Source organism: Phoenix dactylifera, chromosome 10 (assembly GCF_051530095.1).
Source record: "Phoenix dactylifera cultivar Ajwa chromosome 10, Ajwa_hap1_PhDact_Kaust_v1.1, whole genome shotgun sequence".
Classification (NCBI taxonomy): Eukaryota; Viridiplantae; Streptophyta; class Magnoliopsida; order Arecales; family Arecaceae; genus Phoenix; species Phoenix dactylifera.
Window position 1 is genome coordinate 15788826 of NC_143199.1, and position 20936 is coordinate 15809761.

Genomic DNA, 20936 nt, shown 5'->3' on the forward strand with positions numbered 1-20936 from the left:
GAGTCGACTCCAAGACAGCGCAACCCCAAAGACAGAAGACGGTATTTTCGTCTCTGAGAGGCGAGTCGACTCCAAGGCAGCGCGACCCCAAAAGACAGAAGACTGTTTTTCGGATACTGAGAGCCGAGTCGACTCCGAGACAGTTCGAGTCGACTCCGAGACAGCACAAGTCAACAGACAGAAGATCGAGATTTCTGGGTCTGAGCGCCGAGTCGACTCCCAGAATTTCCGAGTCGACTCGAGTGAGCAAACTTGAAAAATACATCTCAGGATTTCTTGGAACGAGTCGTCTCCAAAAATGCCAGGTCAGCTCCGGACATTGGGGAGTCGACTCCAGGTTGAGTCGAGTCGACTCCAAGTCGAGACAGTACTTTAATTCAAATCCGGAACAGTTGTCGAGCCGTCTCCAGAAAAGCATGAGTCGACTCCTGCAACAGGCGAGTCGACTCCAGATCGCGCGAGTCGACTCTGATCCCAACGGAAACATTGTCAGGAGTTGCAGACTGTGCACAACGGCTCTATTTTTGTCTCTAACGGCTAGATTTTTGTTTTCACGACATCTAAAGCTATAAAATCAAAAGGAGAGCTAGGGGAGAAGGTATGGAAGTAGGAAAGAACATTTAGGAAAGAGATTTCAAAGAGATTACAAGGAAAATCTCCCATAAGCACAAAAGAGCTATTCAAAGTAAAATAGAGAGAAGAAGAGCATCTAAGTGAATCCCAAAGCTTCCTCTCCATCCGTGTGCTGCCTCGGTGATCCTCTACTTCGTGCCAAATCAGAAGAGGGTCAAGTAAAGAAGAAGCCGAGCTCCTTCATCTTCAAAACTCGTTTGAGGGCTTCTCTTTACTCTATTTGTTTATATTTGCTATATTTGCTTAGTTAAGAAGCTTGTATTTGCTTTAAATTCTTAGTCTAATATCTTGTAACTTGATTCAATCAAGGGATTGAATCAAGAGGTTAAGGTTTGTTGGTGAGCCAAAGGAAAAACCAACGGTGTTAAGGTTTGTTGGTGAGCCAAAGGGAAAACCAACGTTGTAAGGTTGTGGTTGGTGAGCCTTTTGAAAAAACCAACTGGGTTGATTGTGAACCCGGAAAACAATCGTTGTAAGGTTGTGGTTGGTGAGCCTTTGGGAAAACCAACTGGGTTGGATTGTGAGCCCGTGAAAACAATCGGTTGGTTCTAGTCAGTGAGCCTGTGAAAACCGACCGAGTTCGTTGTGATCTCGCAAAACAACAAGTTGGGTTGTGAGCTTGTAAAACAACCGGCTGTAATCTGAGGAATTATAGTGAAATTCCCAAGAGGTCTTGGGGAGTGGATGTAGGTGCTGGGATGCACCGAACCACTATACTTTTGTTGTGTTTGTGATGCTCTTTGTTATCTAACTTCCTCACTCACTTACTTACTTAGATACTATGCTTGCTTAACTCTTCTCCGTGCATCCATACAACTTAGCTTAATTAACTCTAAAAGATTAGAAGTAGTTGAAAAGTTTTTAAAAGACCCAATTCACCCCCCCTCTTGGGTTGTCACCTTGGGCAACAAGTGGTATCAGAGCAGGTGCTCTTCGATTAATTATAGTCTTAATCGACTAGAGCTAAAGATTATGACAACCCCACATAACATATTATTTGCCGAGGGACTTTCCATAAACAGACCTCCACTGTTTGATGGAACTTACTATATTCAATGGAAAGCTAGAATGAAAATATTTGTTCAATCACAAAACTATAAAATATGGAATTTCATTATAAATGAACCTCACACACTCTCTCAAAATGTCAATGAAAAAGACTTAGCACAATTGAATGCTAATGGTATGAACTTTCTATATTGTGCTATCCATGAATCTATATTTCATAAGATTTCTGCATGCTTATCCGCTAAAGAAATCTAGGATACTTTAAGAAATATTTATGACAAATCTCAGACTAGTTCACATGTGGTTCAATTGCATACTAATAATGAGACTGCAGAATCTTCCACATTAGCCGAGTCGACTCAAACAAGGCCCGAGTCGACTCTGAGGCAGATCAGTTCAAAAAACAAAGAGTTCGGTGATGAAAACAAGGATCCATTCCCAAACACCGAAAGATTCAAAAGCTTCCTAAAGACAAAGAAGAAGAGAAAGCAAGAAGAAAGGAAGAAAGAGATAAAAAGCAAGAAAGTCTTGACCAAGGAAGAGTCAAGCAAGAAATTGAAAGCTAGAAGCAACAATGAACTACAAGAGGTAACTAACTTATGTTTTATGGCACTAGAAGATAAAGTAGAATCTGAATCTAATTTTACACCAAATGAATTTCATGAAGAATATTCTTATGATGAACTATTAAATGCTTTTCATGATTTGTATGGTGAATGTAGAAAATTAACTATCAAAAATAAAAATCTTAAAAAGCTAAATCTCGAAATCTCAAAAGAAAGAAATTTTGTTGCTGACAAACTAAATTCTGAAAATGAAAGCTTAAGGTTAAATTCAGAACAATTGATTCAGAAAAATCAAAATTTAATTAAAGAAAATCAAAACTTAAGTGAAAAAATTAACCAATTAAAATCTTTTATTACCAAATTCATTGTAAGTTCAGAAAGATTAAAAATGATGTTTGAAAGCCAATATGTTGCTTATGATAAATCAAAATTTGGCTTGACTCCTTTACCTAATAATAAATCTCTAGAGAAAAAGGTTATCAATTCACCAAGCAAACCATTAAATAAGATAACTTATTTCAAACATGAAAAGAATGGACATAACAACTTTACCTATCGTTCTAACATAATTAAATCAAGTGGTAAAGTTATTACAATTAAACAAATTTGGGTTCCAAAAGGAACTATATGTTCTAACTCTCAAGGACCCAAGCAAGCTTGGGTACCCAAAATGAAAATATGAGGATGTAGATGTAGGTGTGCCAAGATAGCCATGAAACAAATAGAACTTTCATACAAATGGGTGTTCTAGACACACATTAAAGAGTGAAACTTAAAATATAATCAAGAAAAATAATTAAAATAGAAGAAATAAATTCAAAGTTCTTCATCTTTCTATACTTTTCTATATTAAGGGATACTTTGTTAATGATTAATCAACTTCCGTAAATTATCCTTTTGAGTCCTCTATATGCTTGATTGAGAGTTCGTATCCAAGGCATTATCTTCTATTGATCATAGACATAATAATGTGTACTTAGTATGCTTTTGAATATATGCACTATGAATACCAAGATTAAAGAAACCATCTTTGGCCTATAAAATCAACTCATGCTAGTATGTACTTAATCTCAAAAGACCTTGCCATTGGCTTACTTAGATTATCTTCTGAAAGGTCAAAGTTTGCTATGCATGTTAACTAAGGAAACAAACAAGATTCAATTTCTAAATCTAAGGATGTTGTTTCCATCACTAAGTTTTCAAAAGCTTATATTGGATTTGTTCTTGGCAAATAAAATTGAAGTATTTTCTGTATTTGCTAAATCTTGTAAAAGTGTTTCAAATGAAAAAGGTTTCCAAACTGTGAAGATAAAGAGTATTATGGCACAGTGTTGAAAACCAAAATCCTGATAAAGTTTATACAGAAAATAATATTAAATTCAATTATTTCAGCACCAAGGATACCTTAAGTAAAATAGTGTTAATGGAACTCTTGAAGAAATGAAAAAGACAATAGTTTATGATAGTCATCTACTTAAATGATTTTTGTTAAAAGCTATCATCACTGCTTGTCATACATATGATTTCTATTATATCTATTTTTGATGTAAACTCCTTTTGATCTTCTGAAAAATAGAAAATGAACTATTGCATATCTTTCATATTTTTCAGTCGTACATGTTATGCTTGATATGTTCTTATGAAAATAATGCCAAATATGATAAAGATATTTCTATCTTTGGATATCATTCATCAAGCAATGCATATAGAACATTCATGAAAAGATTCTAGTTGTAGAAATATCAATTCATTTTATTCTTTATGAGACTAATGATTTATTATCAAAATACTAAAATCAAATTATATATGTATATGGTTAATCTTTTACATATAACAATCTGAAAACTTGTTAATAATTAGAACCAAATTGAGTTTTCAGAAATGCACTAAATGAAGAAAAATTAATGACTACTAAAAGACTAAATCAAGAAAAGATGAAATAGATCTTGTTGAAATTCTTGCATGATTAGAAGTAAAGATCACCATTATCATTTGCTTGCTTTATGAGCCTTATATTCTATCAAATGAATGTGTAGAATACACTCCTATGTGCTTATTTTATTAAAGAAGATATATGTTAAATAACCACCATATTTGAATACACTCATTACAAATATGATAAAGCAATATATGATTTGGAAGAAGCATCAAAAGCATGATATAAAAGCTTGAGTAACCTTTTTGATAGAAAGTAATAGTGATAAATCTATGCATCAAAAAGAAGAATTTGTGATATCTTATTTGCTCAAAGTATACATTGATGACATCATTTTTGGTTCTACTAATGAAGATTTATATGAAGATTTTACTAAGCTCATGCAAGGTGAGTTTGAAATGTGTATGATGAATGAATTAACATCTTCTCTCAAAATCCAAATTAAGACAAACAAGAAAGGGGATCTTCATTGACCAAAGTTAGTCCACAAGAAAACTCTTATAGAAGATTGGCATGAAGAAGGTATGTCTATGACCCCATCTTGTAGAATTTGAAAAGGATGAGCAAAGTAGATCTATTGTTTTAAAGCTGTATTGAAACATGATAAAATAATTATTTTATCATACAGCTAGTAGACCAGATTGTATGCTCATTATATGCCCTTGTGCAAGACTTCAATCTAACTCTAATGAATCATATTTTATTGATAACAAATGAATCATAATCTGAATTTTGATAGAAATAATTGTTTAAGGCAATTTGATCAAAACTTAGCTAGCATGCCTTATTGATAATTATCTTAAGCAAATAGAATCTAAGCTAAATTAATTTTGAAAATAAAAAATTGATTTGACCTTGATAAATCTTCCTATTGCCTCACATACTTGTCCTTGAACCATCTTGGTTAATGAAACTATCTCTTTAGTTCAAGTGATATGTGCTTGCTTATATTTAGGCAATCTCTTGAGTAAAGAGACTCAACATTCAACTATTGTCATATCGTATATTGAGTCATCTAGTTAAAAATATATTGGATGAATGGTTTATATCTTGAAGAAACTAATGACTTTCCTTCAAGAAAGAAAAGAATTTTGTTAATAATGCAGGATCCTTGAGCAAGAAAGTGAGAGATTTCAACTTGAAAGATATCTCCATGTAAGATACAATAAACATTCACATGCAAACAAGAGAGAGGACCTTCTTCAGCCAAAAGTTCATACATAAGAAATCTAGTAGATATTTGACTTGAAGAATGCAGAATGAATCGGTAATTTTAGATACCTCTCTCATAAATTAATTGAGCAAAGTCAATAACTTAAATCTTATTATGGCATGATTAAAGTCTTTAATTATTAATTTTTGATATCATGTCTATATATGTATTGATTGACTTATACTTTTAGAAATTATTTCATGGTTTGCCCAAACTAAAATATATCTTTGCCTATGTCATAACCATGAAATATACAAGTTTATGCTTAAAATTTTGATTTAAAATAACTTGTGAGAGATTATGAATCCTTGAGCACAATGAAAATGTTGTTTGCATGATATACATCTATATGATACATAAGATTATTTCTTTATTCTGCTCTTTCATGTAAATTACTTGAGAATAACAAAAAGAGAGAGAGATAAAGAAAAGAAAATGAATATTATTCAAGAGAAGTAAAATCTAAGTAAAGGCAAATACTCCAATCTTAAGGAAAAGCATAACAAGCATAATATATTCGGCACATTTGGAAGGGATAAAATCCGTAATTAATTACACTTAAACAGGAAATGTTTGAAGTGAACATTTTAACATTTCTATATTGCTCATCATAGGGATGGTGCCAATGGGGAGGCTAGTGGTAGTACCCGGCACTATTTGACCCAACTATTCGGTGTAGGGTATATTAGGGACGGCACAAGAGGGAGGCTAGTGGTAGTACCTCGTGCACCTTCCAACTCTACCGGATAGGGAACAAATAGAGTATAGAGCATAAGAAAGTAAAAATGAAAGATAAAGTAAATGAAAGTATATAAGAAGAATCAAGTCAAATTTTTTGTCACTTGAAAACACACTTTAAGGATGAAATCAATGCAAGATTATATTTAACAGGGGGAGTTTATTTGAAAAGAATTGATTTTGATCATTGACATGCTTGTTATTTTAATGCATGACTTAACACATAATATATGTTGCATGTGGCATGATATCTTGAATTATGGGTTCTCAATATTTTGTAATGCTCCATACTTGGACAATTTGATTGAATGTTTGAAATATGTGTTTTCAATCGTAATGATTTAAGATGAGCTACAATGTGGAAGATACATATCTCAAATTATGACTTTGAAAGCCTCTATTGAAAATCTTTATGAAATTCAGAATCTGATTTTGTATAAAAGCTTAAACTCAATATGATTTCTAAATAAAAACTTTAACATAAGAAAAACAGAATTAATTTTGACACCTTGGTTGATTGTCTCGATACGCATCCGAAACATATCTTTTCTTATCGTTAAAGTGTACTAATATTGGTCTAAATGATGTGTCTTTCAATGATCTTGATTGCAAACAAATATTTTTAAATATATAATTTTATTTTGATATTAAAAAGATTTATTGTGCTTCATGTATACATTGCTGAAAAATTATGATTAAGAAATTGAGTTCTATAACTATATATACTTCAATAATCATCTATATGTTTTTCGCTCCTACATTATTAAAGACTTCCATCAATATATATATATTATTAAAAGAGTGAATGATCTTAAGTCTAGAAACATTTCAGCTCACTCAAATGATTCTTAAAAGAAAGAAAATGTAAATGCTTTTAAAAGAATTTGAGCTTCAAATGAATCATTTTCTGAGTAATATTTCAGTACATTCTCTCAAAGATTAAGAGGAAGCATAACTTGTTCTTGAAAGATTAAAAAGAGTGATTGCTATAAATTTTGAATAATTCTAGATCACTCTACATTCTCGATATCATAGAATTTTAGTTTTATTCACGCTTGTCATTAAAATTTGAAATTCAACAAAAGAAAAGAATGATTAAAGAGGAATGCATCTTTTGAGGGGGAGATTTAGATATTCAGTATCTTATCCTAAAATTACTTTAATTTGATGCATACCTTGATTTTTTATGGATTGATTTTGATGAACCTCCTTATATTGCAAGACTTGCTTTAATTATATAATAAGTTTATACCTTGAGATGAGTTCTATAAAGGTTGTCTTATCTCAAATATTGAGTCTTATGAAAATAAGCTGAAACTTATAGAAAATATTTTTTTTTGAGATTGACAATTTTATTGAACATTATCTTCAAATTCTAAACTCTTAAATGGAATGATCAATTGAGGGGGAGAAAGAAAATCTCAGAAGGAGAGATCTTATGGAACTTAATCGCATAAATCTCTGACTAAAGGAGAGAGAAAGAATACTAAATGAAAAGTTATCCTAATACTCTCTAATATGTATCATCTGAAATTTAAATCTGAAAATCTTTATGATACACCTTGAGGCTTGTTATTTGGTTAATATATCTTAGGCATAAATCATGAACCAAATTGCAATTCAAACAGTTGATCTTAAGAGCCTCTAACTTACTGAAAAAGGGGGAGAATAATGTGTTGAATTCTCTTGAGTATCTCTTAGAAAACCTCTTTTTGGAATTCATTAATGTGTTCTTATTGGCTTGTTCTTCAGAACTTCAATTTTGTGCCAATTCATTATTATATGTACCAAAATGTGCTTTTTTTTTAGGAATAAAGTCTTTAAAAGAACCTTCAAAGCTTTGAATTTTATGTATGCTCTAAGATATATCATAAATTGCATGAATTCATGTTTTGGCATTTATGCCACTATTTTTACACCATAAAAGAACTTTGCAATCATACTTAATATATTGATCTTATACTCTGAAAATTAATTAAATTGCTCTCATGTTGATAAAATACTTAATATATTGGGCAAAATATCTTAAATGAACAAGCTTTCATACTTATTATTGAAGAGAGGTTAGATTTCCATTCGTGCTTTCTTTGAATATCATTCGTGGTACTTCTTGAATTAACTTAAGAAAGATTCCACCTACACTTGATTTGAAAACTATCTTTGGAATCACATTCGATGTGTTCTGCTCTGAAATTATCTTAATTGGCTCTGATCTATGCTCATTAATCTTATTCTAATATTATTGCCTTGAGTTATATGATTCATATCCTTACAATAATTTGACATGCAAATCAGAGTACAATAAGAAAAAGAAATATTTGAGTATTCTTATCTTTGTGCTTAATGTTTCACTATCTTTTTGATGTTGTCAAAAAGGGGGAGAAATATCTAGGTATATGCTCATAATGCTTTATGTGTTGATTATGTTAAGTTGATTAAATCTAAAGCATTATCATGAAGTATATTTTAAAGATATATATTTTCTACTTCAAACAACTTAGCTATACATTACTTCTAGAACACAATATATTTTATATTGCATATACTCCAAGTTTTGTCATCATCAAAAAGGGGGAGACTGATGACCCAAAGATTGATTTAAAGATTGATTTTGATGATCACAAAACCTTGAAGTATAAATACTAATGTTTGTGTTGCAAGAAGAAAGATAATTTGTTTTGCAAGGAACATAGCAAGTTGGAAAAATACAAGAAGGCCTCAAAAGCTCTCAAGAAGAGTTGGAAGAAAGCCACACTTCATTGGCCCTAGTTTCAAGCTTAAAGTATTCAAGCTGGAGGAGCAAATTCAAAGAAAAAATTCAAAAGAATAGTCCTCGAGTCGACTCCTGAAAAATTCGAGTTGACTCCGATGCTTGCCGAGTCGACTCCAGAGTAGAACGAGTCGACTCCAGGGAGTAACAAACAGAAAGACAGAGAAGCTATTTTGGACCCTGAGAGCCGAGTCGACTCCTGAAGAACTCGAGTCGACTCCGATGGCTGGCAGGTCGACTCCTAAGGAAGCGAGAGTCGACTCCCAGAGGAAAACAAGGCAAAAGTCAGAGAGCAAATTTCGGACACTGTGAGCCGAGTCGACTCCCGAAAAGTCCGAGTCGACTCCAAGACAGCGCAACCCCAAAGACAGAAGACGGTATTTTCGTCTCTGAGAGGCGAGTCGACTCCAAGACAGTTCGAGTCGACTCCAAGGCAGCGCGACCCCAAAAGACAGAAGACTGTTTTTCGGATACTGAGGCCGAGTCGACTCCGAGACAGTTCGAGTCGACTCCGAGACGGCACAAGTCAACAGACAGAAGATCGGAATTTCTGGGTCTGAGCGCCGAGTCGACTCCCAAAATTTCCGAGTCGACTCGAGTGAGCAAACTTGAAAAATACATCTCAGGATTCCTTGGAACGAGTCGTCTCCAAAAATGCCAGGTCAGCTCCGGACATTGGGGAGTCGACTCCAGGTTGAGTCGAGTCGACTCCAAGTCGAGACAGCACTTTAATTCAAATCCGGAACAGTTGCCGAACCGTCTCCAGAAAAGCATGAGTCGACTCCTGCAACAGGCGAGTCGACTCCAGATCGCGCGAGTCGACTCCAATCCCAACGGAAACATTGTCAGGAGTTGCAGACTGTGCACAACGGCTCTATTTTTGTCTCTAACGGCTAGATTTTTGTTTTCACGACATCTAAAGCTATAAAATCAAAAGGAGAGCTAGGGGAGAAGGTATGGAAGTGGGAAAGAACATTTAGGAAAGAGATTTCAAAGAGATTACAAGGGAAATCTCCCATAAGCACAAAAGAGCCATTCAAAGTAAAATAGAGAGAAGAAGAGCATCTAAGTGAATCCCAAAGCTTCCTCTCCATCCGTGTGCTGCCTCAGTGATCCTCTACTTCGTGCCAAATCAGAAGAGGGTCAAGTAAAGAAGAAGCCGAGCTCCTTCATCTTCAAAACTCGTTTGAGGGCTTCTCTTTACTCTATTTGTTTATATTTGCTATATTTGCTTAGTTAAGAAGCTTGTATTTGCTTTAAATTCTTAGTCTAATATCTTGTAACTTGATTCAATCAAGGGATTGAATCAAGAGGTTAAGGTTTGTTGGTGAGCCAAAGGAAAAACCAACGGTGTTAAGGTTTGTTGGTGAGCCAAAGGAAAAACCAACGTTGTAAGGTTGTGGTTGGTGAGCCTTTTGGGAAAACCAACTGGGTTGATTGTGAACCCGAAAAACAATCGTTGTAAGGTTGTGGTTGGTGAGCCTTTGGGAAAACCAACTGGGTTGGATTGTGAGCCCGTGAAAACAATCGGTTGGTTCTAGTCGGTGAGCCTGTGAAAACCGACCGAGTTCGTTGTGATCTCGCAAAACAATAAGTTGGGTTGTGAGCTTGTAAAACAACCGGCTGTATTCTGAGGGATTATAGTGAAATTCCCAAGAGGTCTTGGGGAGTGGATGTAGGTGCTGGGATGCACCGAACCACTATACTTTTGTTGTGTTTGTGATGCTCTTTGTTATCTAACTTTCTCACTCACTTACTTACTTAGATACTATGCTTGCTTAACTCTTCTCCGTGCATCCATACAACTTAGCTTAGTTAACTCTAAAAGATTAGAAGTAGTTGAAAAGTTTTTAAAAGACCCAATTCACCCCCCCTCTTGGGTTGTCACCTTGGGCAACAAGTTTCACAATGGACACCTCCTGAAACATCTCAACTCAACGGAGTGTCAGAAAGGAGGAATCAAACCCTATTGGATATGGTCAGGTCCATGATGAGCTTTACTGACTTACCCTTATTCTTATGGGGAGATGCCCTATTTACAGTTATCTACATATTGAATAGAGTTCCCTCTAAGTCCGTTCCAACCACACCGTATGAGATATGGCATGGTAAGAAACCAAGTCTCGGTTATCTCAAGATTTGGGGATGTCCGGCCCAAGTCAAGCGACAACAGGCAGACAAGTTAGAGGCTAGGACAATTGGTGCTCGTTTCATTGGATATCCTAAAGAGTTGTTAGGATATAATATTTTCATCCCAGAGAATCACAAAGTATTTGTGAGCCGACATGCCATCTTCTTGGAAAAACAGTTTATCCTTGATAGAGGCAGTGGAAGAAGAATTGAGCTCAAAGAGAAAGTCTCTGAGGAGGAACGAGCAATTGAACCTAGTGAACCTATTCACTTTGAGCCAATACATGAAGAACCTCGTCCACTTCATAGATCCAGTAGGATCTTCCATCCTCCTGAAAGATACTTAGGTATGCTTACAGAGGACATAGAGGAAGAGTTCCTCATGGGAGAAAGATATCATAGTGATGATCCCAAGACCTACAACGAAGCAATGTTAGACATCGACTCCGAAAAATGGATTGATGCGATGAAGTCAGAAATAGACTCCATGCATTCCAACCAAGTATGGACCTTAGTAGATCTGCCTGAAGGTATAGTACCTATTGGGTGTAAATGGATCTACAAAAGAAAAATGGGTTCGGATGGCAAGGTAGAGACCTATAAGGCAAGGTTAGTGGCAAAAGGTTATAGTCAGCACGAAGGCATTGACTATCAGGATACCTTTTCACCGGTAGCCATGCTGAAGTTCATTCGAATGTTGCTTGCCATTGCAACCTATCATAATTGTAATATCCGGGCCTAATCTGAGCCCAATATCCTTTTGGGCCCATGGTTGGCAGCCCATTTGAGGGCTTCCACCTCATGTTAATTGAGAGGACAGAGGAGTCCAGCTATCGGCACCGGGTGCCACTGAAGCAGTGCTGCTAAAGCGGTGACTAGCACTTAAGAAATCGCAAAACCCTCTGCCTTCTCTCCTCTTGATGTATTCGAGATGTTGCCTAAGGTGACAAGCCAAGAGGGGGGGTGAATTGGTTTCTTTTAATTTTAACTATCTTACTTGTGTCAAATGAATGATTAGTAAGCTAAAACAGATCACAATACAAACAACACAAAGTATAGTGGTTCGGTGCTCTCCTTAGCACCTACGTCCACTCCCCAAGCGACCCCTTGGGAATTCACTATAATCCCGCGGATTACAGTTGGATTGTTTTCCGGGCTCACAATCCAAAAACCTTTACATTTTGGTTTTCCGGGTTCACCAAAAACCTATGTTGGTTTTACGGGCTCACCAACGAACCTTTGTTGGTTTTACGGGCTCATCAACGAACCTTTACAATTGGTTTTTCGGGTTCACCAATCAACCTATTCCGTTGGTTTTGCGGGCTAACCAACCAACCTTTACAAGTAGTTTAACAAATAAAGAAGGAAGATTTAAACTCCTAGATGAGCAAATAAAACAATATAATCAACAAAGAAGAGTTTAGAAAGTATTTATCGCTTGTAGTGACTTCTCTCTTCTTTGTCAAGGATGCTTCACTCTTCAAGGGAGGATGGAGCTCTTGATGACTCTTTGAATCTGCTCAACCCCTTTCTTTGATTCTTGAATGAAGCACTTGGATGAAGAAGATTAGGGCACTTTCTCTTTCTTGTGTACTCTTTGATATTCTTTGGAAAAGTTGTTCTATCTGATGAATAGTGCCCCTTTAAATAGTTTCCTACCTCCATTGGACAAGCCCCAATGGTTAGAATTCAAAAACTAGCCGTTACTCACTGTTGGAAGGACAAAAAGTACATCTGCAGAACTAGCCGTTATGCTTCTGCCCGTGTTTGGGTCGGCTCAACCTGTCCTTGGGTCGACCCAACTTTCACTTGGGTCGACTCAAACATTCCTTGGGTCGACCCTCTCAGAATCCACAGAAACTTGAAATTTAGCCTTCCTTCACTTGGGTCGACCCAACCTTTCTTTGGGTCGACTCACGGTTCAGTTGGGTCGACTCAACTTCTTCTTGGGTCGACCCTAACAGGGTTTTCAGAGAACCTTTTCTGTCTTCTGTTCTGTCTTGCCTTTGGGTCGACCCTCTCAGGGTTTGGGTCAACTCAAGCTTGGGTCGACTCAACTATATCTTGGGTCGACCCTCTCAGTAAATCCAGAGAACCATTTTTTGTCTTCTGTTTGAGGATCTTGATGTTTGGGTCGACTCATGCTTTCCTTGGGTCGACCCAACTCACTGTTCATTTGTGCCATTTTTGCAGAAGTGTGCCAAATGCTTTCTAGATGTGCCGGGGTCGACCCAATCATCCTTTGGGTCGACTCAATCCACACTTTGCTGCATCTCAAGGTTAGATTCATTCAAATAAATAATGAAATGTATCTATATCAATTTATCCAAATATACTGAGAGTAATAGACTTATAAATGAAGTATCGATTTAACTTATAACATACTCTAGATAATTGCTTGTTAATCATCAAAATAACACTATCATCCTCAATCTCCCCCTTTTTGATGATTACAAAATAAAGAGTATGAACCTTTTGATACTTATTTTAAAATCAGTTTTTGAAAGGGCTTAACTTGCTGAATTTCAGCTTTTCATATATAAGAGTGAAGTCTCCCCCTATATCATTCAAATGTTGCCAATTTGACTTTTTGAATTGCTCCCCCTTTCATTTATAATTCATTAAAGATGAAACTCCAAAAATTTGAGATAAAACATGAGTTTCAGGTTATGTATCGAGGTGTGAAAGGTGCGTGCCAAATTCTGAAATTCTATGTGCCAAATTTTGAAATTTGATAGAAATTTTTGACTTGATCATTTTCATTGTTGCAAATTGCTCCCCCTTGGATGCATATGCTTTCCTATATGATTTTCAAGTTGTTTTACAAGTTATTTCGTTATTTCTCCTTCTTTCTTTACTTCTCTTATCACTCTGTCTTTACTTCTCCCCCTATTACATTACTCTTTCTTTACTTCTCCCCCTTTTTGTTATCATCAAATAGATGCATGGGAAAAGACACAATAAATAACAAGCATTCAAACTTCATTGATCAAAATAGGAACATTTTAGTACATTCATGCCCAAAAACAAAAACAGATACAATATTCCTTAATCAAAGTTTAAACATATATGATAAAAGCAAAATACATATGAGAACTAGATATCTAGCCTAGGCTCTAACCAGAAATGCTAATATCTGCCTAGGGAGTATCTAATGGCTGGGATCTAGTCCTCATCCTCCTAGTGTACGTGGCGAGGGGAGGTCGAGCCTGGTGAGACTGTGTCTGGCGTGGAGCACGACGAGTTGGATGACTCTGTGCCGATATCTCTGACTCAGCAGCCTGTGGCACAGAAGGTCCATGGGTCTCTCTCTCTCTCCGGAGTGCTCCTACCTGCTGCCTCAGATCACTGATCTCCGCAGTCATGATGTCCAGTTGGCTCGTCAGCCCATCAGTGACAGTCCTCGCCTGAGCTGACATAATATCCAATCTGCTTGTCAGCCCGTCAGTGATGGTCCTGGCCTGAGCTGTCATAATCTCAGTCAGCCTACTCCAGAACTCATCTGTATCTCTCGGAGGAGCAGATGACGATGGTCCAGCCTCGGAAGGTACAGTAGGATGATCCATGTGCTCCTCATCCTCAGGGATAGGGTCTCCAATATCTGGTGCATCATCCTCTGCCTCACCCTCTGGTGCCTCACCCTGAATCCCTGCTCCAGTATGAATCCACTGCCCGTTCACTTTCTCATAACCCATACGTATAAGTGTCCGTGCAGTGTATGTGTCAGTATGAAGCAGATGCCTGGATACCTCCCCTTCGACAGATATGCCGTGCTGTCGAAAAACCAAAGTGAGTATCATACCATAAGGTAGGGATACTCTGGAGTTGCAGATCATTTTCCTCATCTGCTTCAGTATCATGGCCGGGAGATTCAGGGGAATACCCTGAATAATATACTCCATCACTACTAAATCTCGCTCTGTGATGCGATCGAATCTCCCGCTCTTTGGAAATAAAATTCTATTTATGATACTAAGCAATAATCTTACTAAATCTCGCTCTGTGATGCGATCGAATCTCCCGCTCTTTGGAAATAAAATTCTATTTATGATACTAAGCAATAATCTCATTTCAGCAGATAAAGAGCTTGCTATTACCTTTTCTGAGAAGTCAAAGCCCTCATTTTCCATAATCAACTGCAGAGCTCTCATCTTGTTTTCTGGTTTTTCCGGAGTGGCTCCTTCGCAGGGTAGATGAAGTAGCTCACTCAAACTTTCCTCGGAAACTCGAACCCTAACTCCTCGAACTTCCGAAACAAGCCCTCCCATTTCAGTTTTAAGGAAGGCATAGAACTCCCGAACTAATCCGGGGTTGATCATCACATCTAGGGAGCAAAGATACTCCCAACCTTGCCTTTGGATCTATTCCCTCAACCTAAACCCTTCTTGATCAAAGAACTCGGAATGGATCCTTCTCCCCATTGTAACCGGTCTCCCCGCAAATCTTGCAAGTATAACTGAGGGGGAAGGAGGAGGAGGTGGCTCCGCACGTGCCTCACGTTGTGGAGACACGGTAGATGGCTCCGTAGGTTGCCTTTCCTCACGTTGGATCCGTGAGACTCTTCCGGATCTCTTGGCTACGGCTCTTTTGGGTCCCATTTCTCCAAGATCTTAAGGTAATCTACTGTTTGGAGGAGTTTGGAGGAGTTTGGAGAGTGGGGATTAGAGTATTCAGAAGAGGATAAGGGCAAACAGTGCCCTAATAGTGCTCTCGGGTCCCCCTTTAACAGTGGGGTCCTGACGTTGGGTCGACTCAAGAAATTTCTTGGGTCGACTCAACGTTGGGTCGACCCTATTCTGGGTTGGGTCGACCCAAGTGCAGAATTTTTCTTTTCTCTTCCTTTTTGCTTCTAAAAATTTTCTTTGCTTCCAATCCTTATAAATTCTTTCTGGGACAATGATACATGAGTAAGGAATCTATAGATAACAAGTTTGACTCATGTTTCATGGGTTTTTAGAAATTGGAGGAATGTATCATGAGACTACTTGCTCCCTTTTATATTTCTTCAATAAAAAGGATCACATATGCCTAATTCCCTCCTTAGCATGCAGAATCTATCTTCACTCAATGGTTTTGTGAATATGTCGGCTAATTGTTTTTCAGTGCATATATGCTCAATACATATGTTTCCATTTTGCACATGATCCCTAATAAAATGATATCGTATTTCTATGTGTTTGGCTTTAGAGTGCTGAACCGGATTTTTAGTAAGATTGATGGCACTAGTATTATCACACTTAATAGGAATATTATCTAGCTTAACCCCATAGTCCTCTAGTTGTTGCTTAAGCCATAGTACTTGAGCACAACAACTACCAGCAGCTATATATTCAGCTTCAGCTGTTGACAGTGCCACTGAATTCTGCTTTTTGCTAAACCATGATACTAAGTTGTTTCCTAAGAATTGACATGTGCCACTTGTGCTTTTCCTATCTAATTTGCATCTAGCAAAATTAGCATCTGAGTATGCAAGCAAATCTAGACAAGAGTCTCTAGAGTACCATAATCCAATATTTGTAGTTCCTCTTAAATATCTAAGGATTCTTTTAACAGCACTTAAATGTGACTCCTTAGGATCTGATTGGTATCTAGCACATATTCCTACACTAAATACGATGTCTGGTCTACTAGCAGTAAGGTAGAGCAAGGATCCAATTAGTCCTCTATAAAGCTTAATATCAATACTCTTCCCTTTTTCATCTTTGTCTAGCTTACTAGTAGGATTCATTGGAGTGCCTACTCCCTTATGATTTTCATTCCCAAACTTCTTTAGTATTTCCTTTGTGTACTTAGTTTGATGAATGAAAATGCCTTCCTTAGTTTGTTTGATTTGTAATCCTAGGAAGAAGCTTAGTTCTCCCATCAAACTCATTTCGAATTCTCCATGCATTAAATCAGCAAATTCTTTGCAAAGAGTATCATTTGTGGCACCAAAGATTATGTCATCTACATATATTTGAACCACTAATAGATTTTTGTCCTTTCTTTTGAGAAATAGTGTTTTGTCTACATTTCCTCTACTAAAGTCATTATTAAGCAGAAATTTGCTTAATCGATCATACCAAGCCCTAGGAGCTTGCTTTAATCCATATAATGCCTTATGTAGTTTAAACACATGATTTGGCAATTCATGATTCTCAAAACCAGGAGGTTGTTCTACATATACTTCCTCTTCAATAAAACCATTTAAGAATGCGCTCTTCACATCCATTTGATACAATTTGAAATCCATGAAACATGCAAATGCTAGAAGTAATCTAATAGCCTCTAATCTAGCTACAGGAGCAAATGTTTCATCAAAATCTATTCCTTCTTCTTGATTGTATCCCTTAGCTACAAGTCTAGCCTTATTTCTCATAACTACTCCATTTTCATCTAATTTATTTCTAAATATCCATTTTGTTCCAATTACTGAGTTATGCTTTGGTCTTTCAGTTAATGTCCATACATTACTTCTTTTAAATTGATTTAATTCTTCTTGCATGGCATTTATCCAATTAGTATCTTTTTCAGCTTCTTCATAAGTCTTAGGTTCTAATTGTGAAACAAAAGCAAGATAATCATTTAAATTTTTAAGAGATGATCGAGTTCTTACCCCTTGAGATGGATCACCAATGATTAAGTCTTTAGGGTGTCCATATGCATACCTCCATTCCTTTGGCAAGTTTTGAGATTGTGGTGGCACGCAATCATCTCCCTTATCTTGAATTGGCACGTCATCAATATTCAATTTTTCAAAGTCGATAATTCCTGTATCATCATCAACAATATTTTCTTTCCTAGCAGACTCACTATCAGACTCATCAAATATAATATTGACTGACTCTTCCACTACTAGAGTTCTTTTATTGAATACTCTGTATGCCCTGCTAGATGTGGAGTATCCTAAGAAGATACCTTCATCTGACTTGGCATCAAATTTACTTAGATCCTCCTTGCCATTGTTTAAGATGAAACATCTACATCCAAATACTTTAAGATATTTAGCAGTTGGTTTCTTATTCTTCCAAAGTTCATAAGGAGTTTTCTTGGTTATTGGTCGTATTAAAACTCGATTTAGAATATGGCAAGCAGTGCTTATAGCTTCAGCCCAAAAGTACTTTGGAAGATTTGACTCACACAACATCGTGCGTGCCATTTCTGCCAATGTCCTATTTTTCCTTTCAACAACCCCATTTTGTTGAGGCGTTCTAGGTGCTGAAAATTGATGTGAAATACCATTTTTAGTACAAAATTCTTCAAAGTGTTGATTTTCAAATTCAGTACCATGATCACTTCGAATTGCTACTAAGGTGAGTTTCTTTTCATTTATGATATTATTATACAGTTTCAAGAATTCTGAAAATGCTTCGTTCTTATGGGCCAAAAATGAAACCCATGTATATCTTGAAAAATCATCAACAATAACTAGTCCATACTTCTTCCCTCCTAGACTTGCAGTTCTAGTAGGTCCAAATAAATCCATGTGTATGAGTTCAAATGGTCTAGTTGTTGATACTATATTCTTTGATTTGAAAGATAATTTAGTTTGTTTTTCCAATGAACATGGTCCACAGATTTTGTCCTTTTCAAAGATCAATTTTGGCACATCTTTTATTAAATCCTTCTTGACTAGTTTTGATATTAATTCCATACTAGCATGTCCTAGTCTTCGATGCCAAAGCCAACTAGTTTCATTTTTCTTTTCTTCATTAGTAATTAAGCATAATCCATTTTTCTTGCCTAACTCATGAAGATCTACTAAGTAAATATTTCTTTGCCTTTGTCCTACAAGTACAATGCTATTATCTTTAGGATTTGTGATTATGCATACAGATGCTTCAAATGTGACTTTAAACCCTTTATCACAAAATTGACTTATGCTAAGAAGGTTATGTTTCAAACCCTTAACTAATAAGACATTTTCTATAAAAATAGATGGAGTAATGAAAATTTTACCCTTTCCAATGATATGCCCTTTACCATTGTCTCCATAGGTCACTACTCCACCCTTCTTTGATTCCAAGGTGACAAATTGATCTACGTCACCGGTCATATGTCTTGAACAGCCGCTATCTAGATACCATCGTTTTTCCACTTTATCAGCTGCAAGACACTCCTGCAATCAAGATCAAGAAGAAACTTTAGGTACCCAAACTAAGTTGGGTCCTTTAGGGTTAGTACTCCATGTTCCTTTTGGAACCCAAACTTTCTTGAATTTAATCTTTTGATTATTACTTAATTTGTTTTGACTGGACTTTCTATAGTTACATTCATGTGCTCTATGTCCTAACTTATTGCAGCAATAACAAGTAATATTTTCACTTTTAGCTTTTACAAAAATGTTCTTTAAGAATTTTTGTTTCCTATTTGTTTTATATCCTAAACCAGCCTTATCATATACAGCTTTTTGACTATCAAGAATCATATTTAATTTGGTAGAACTAAGTGTAAATTTATCTACCAAGGATTTATATTTTTCAGCATCTTCTTTTAGCTTGATATTTTCAGCAATTAGATTCTTGGTTTCATTTGTAAGTTTCCTACTTAATGTTTCACAGTTATGAGACAATTTTAACTTATCTTTGATAAGAGATTGATTTTCTTCTTTTAGAACTTTATTTTTATTAATTAGTTTCTTATGTTCTTCCATGAGTTCTAAGAATGCATCATGTAATTCATCAACAGTAAAATCACAGTCAAGTTCAGAATCCACCTCATCGTCATTGGCCATATGACACATTTGGGCCGTCTCTTGATGATCTTCCTCCTCCGAACTTGATTCCTCACTTTCACTCCATTCAGCCATGAAGTTCTTCTTTTTCAGTTTTCTTGCCATCCATTTCAAATCCGGGCAATCTATCTTATAATGCCCGGGTTTGTTACACTCATAGCAAATGGGAGTTTCTTTTTCCTTTTCTTTGTCCTTACCCTTTTCTTTGCTTGAGTTACCTTTGAGGAAGGGTTTCTTTTTATAGAATCTATTCTTACCTCTCATAAATTTTCTGAATTTTCTTCCAAGCATAGCCATTCCTTCTTCATCAAATTCTTCAATATCATCTGAATCTTCCGATTCAGTTTGTTGTTTAGGGGTGGTAGTCTTTAGGGCAATGGGCTTTCTTCTCTTGACCTCATCTTCTGAATTTTGCCTCATTGTCAACTCATGGGTCATGAGTGATCCTAGAAGCTCCTCTAATTGCAGTGTGTTGAGGTCCTTAGCTTCTTGAATTGCGGTTACCTTGGCCTCCCAAATTCTTGGTAGAGACCTGAGAATTTTTTGCACCAATTCAGAGTTAGTATAAGACTTTCCTAAACTCTTAAGCTCATTTATAATGTCAGTAAAACGAGTAAACATATCAGTTATGGACTAAGTAGATTCCATTTTAAACAATTCATACTTGTGTACTAATATGTTTATCTTTGACTCCTTAACTTGATTGGTCCCTTCATGAGTGACCTCAAGTTTGTCCCGAATTTCTTTAGCAGAGATGCAAGTAGATATTCTATTGAATTCACTTACATCTAATGAGCAATAAAGTACATTTATAGCTTTAGCATTTAACTGTGCCAATCGTCTATCACTTTCATTCCAATCCATTTCTGGTTTGGGTATGATAGTGCCCTCTATATTAAGTGTGGGTGTGTGAGGTCCTCTAGTAATGATGTACCATAATTCATAATCTGAAGCTTGAATGAATATCCTCATCCTAGCTTTCCAATATGTGTAGTTTGTGCCATTAAATAGAGGTGGTCTATTTGTAGATTGCCCCTCACTCATAGAACATCCCACTTGGGTTGTCATGATCTTTAACTCTTGATTGTGAGATCAATGAGTACTATTGGAGCACCTTGCTCTGATACCACTTGTTGCCCAAGGTGACAAGCCAAAAGGGGGGGGGATGAATTGGTTTCTTTTAATTTTAACTATCTTACTTGTGTCAAATGAATGATTAGTAAGCTAAA

The 20936-nt window shown here is 36.3% G+C and overlaps 1 pseudogene across 1 annotated transcript in view; it reads left to right on the forward strand.

The window, feature by feature from the left end:
- Positions 1–19397, forward strand: part of LOC148702261 (uncharacterized) — a 117679-nt pseudogene extending 98282 nt beyond the window's left edge. Inside the window, exon 13 of the transcript XR_016396621.1 lies at positions 1–19397. This exon is cut by the window's left edge and continues 16497 nt beyond it. The product of XR_016396621.1 is annotated as an uncharacterized LOC148702261 (transcript).
- The last annotated feature ends 1539 nt before the right edge of the window (positions 19398–20936 follow it).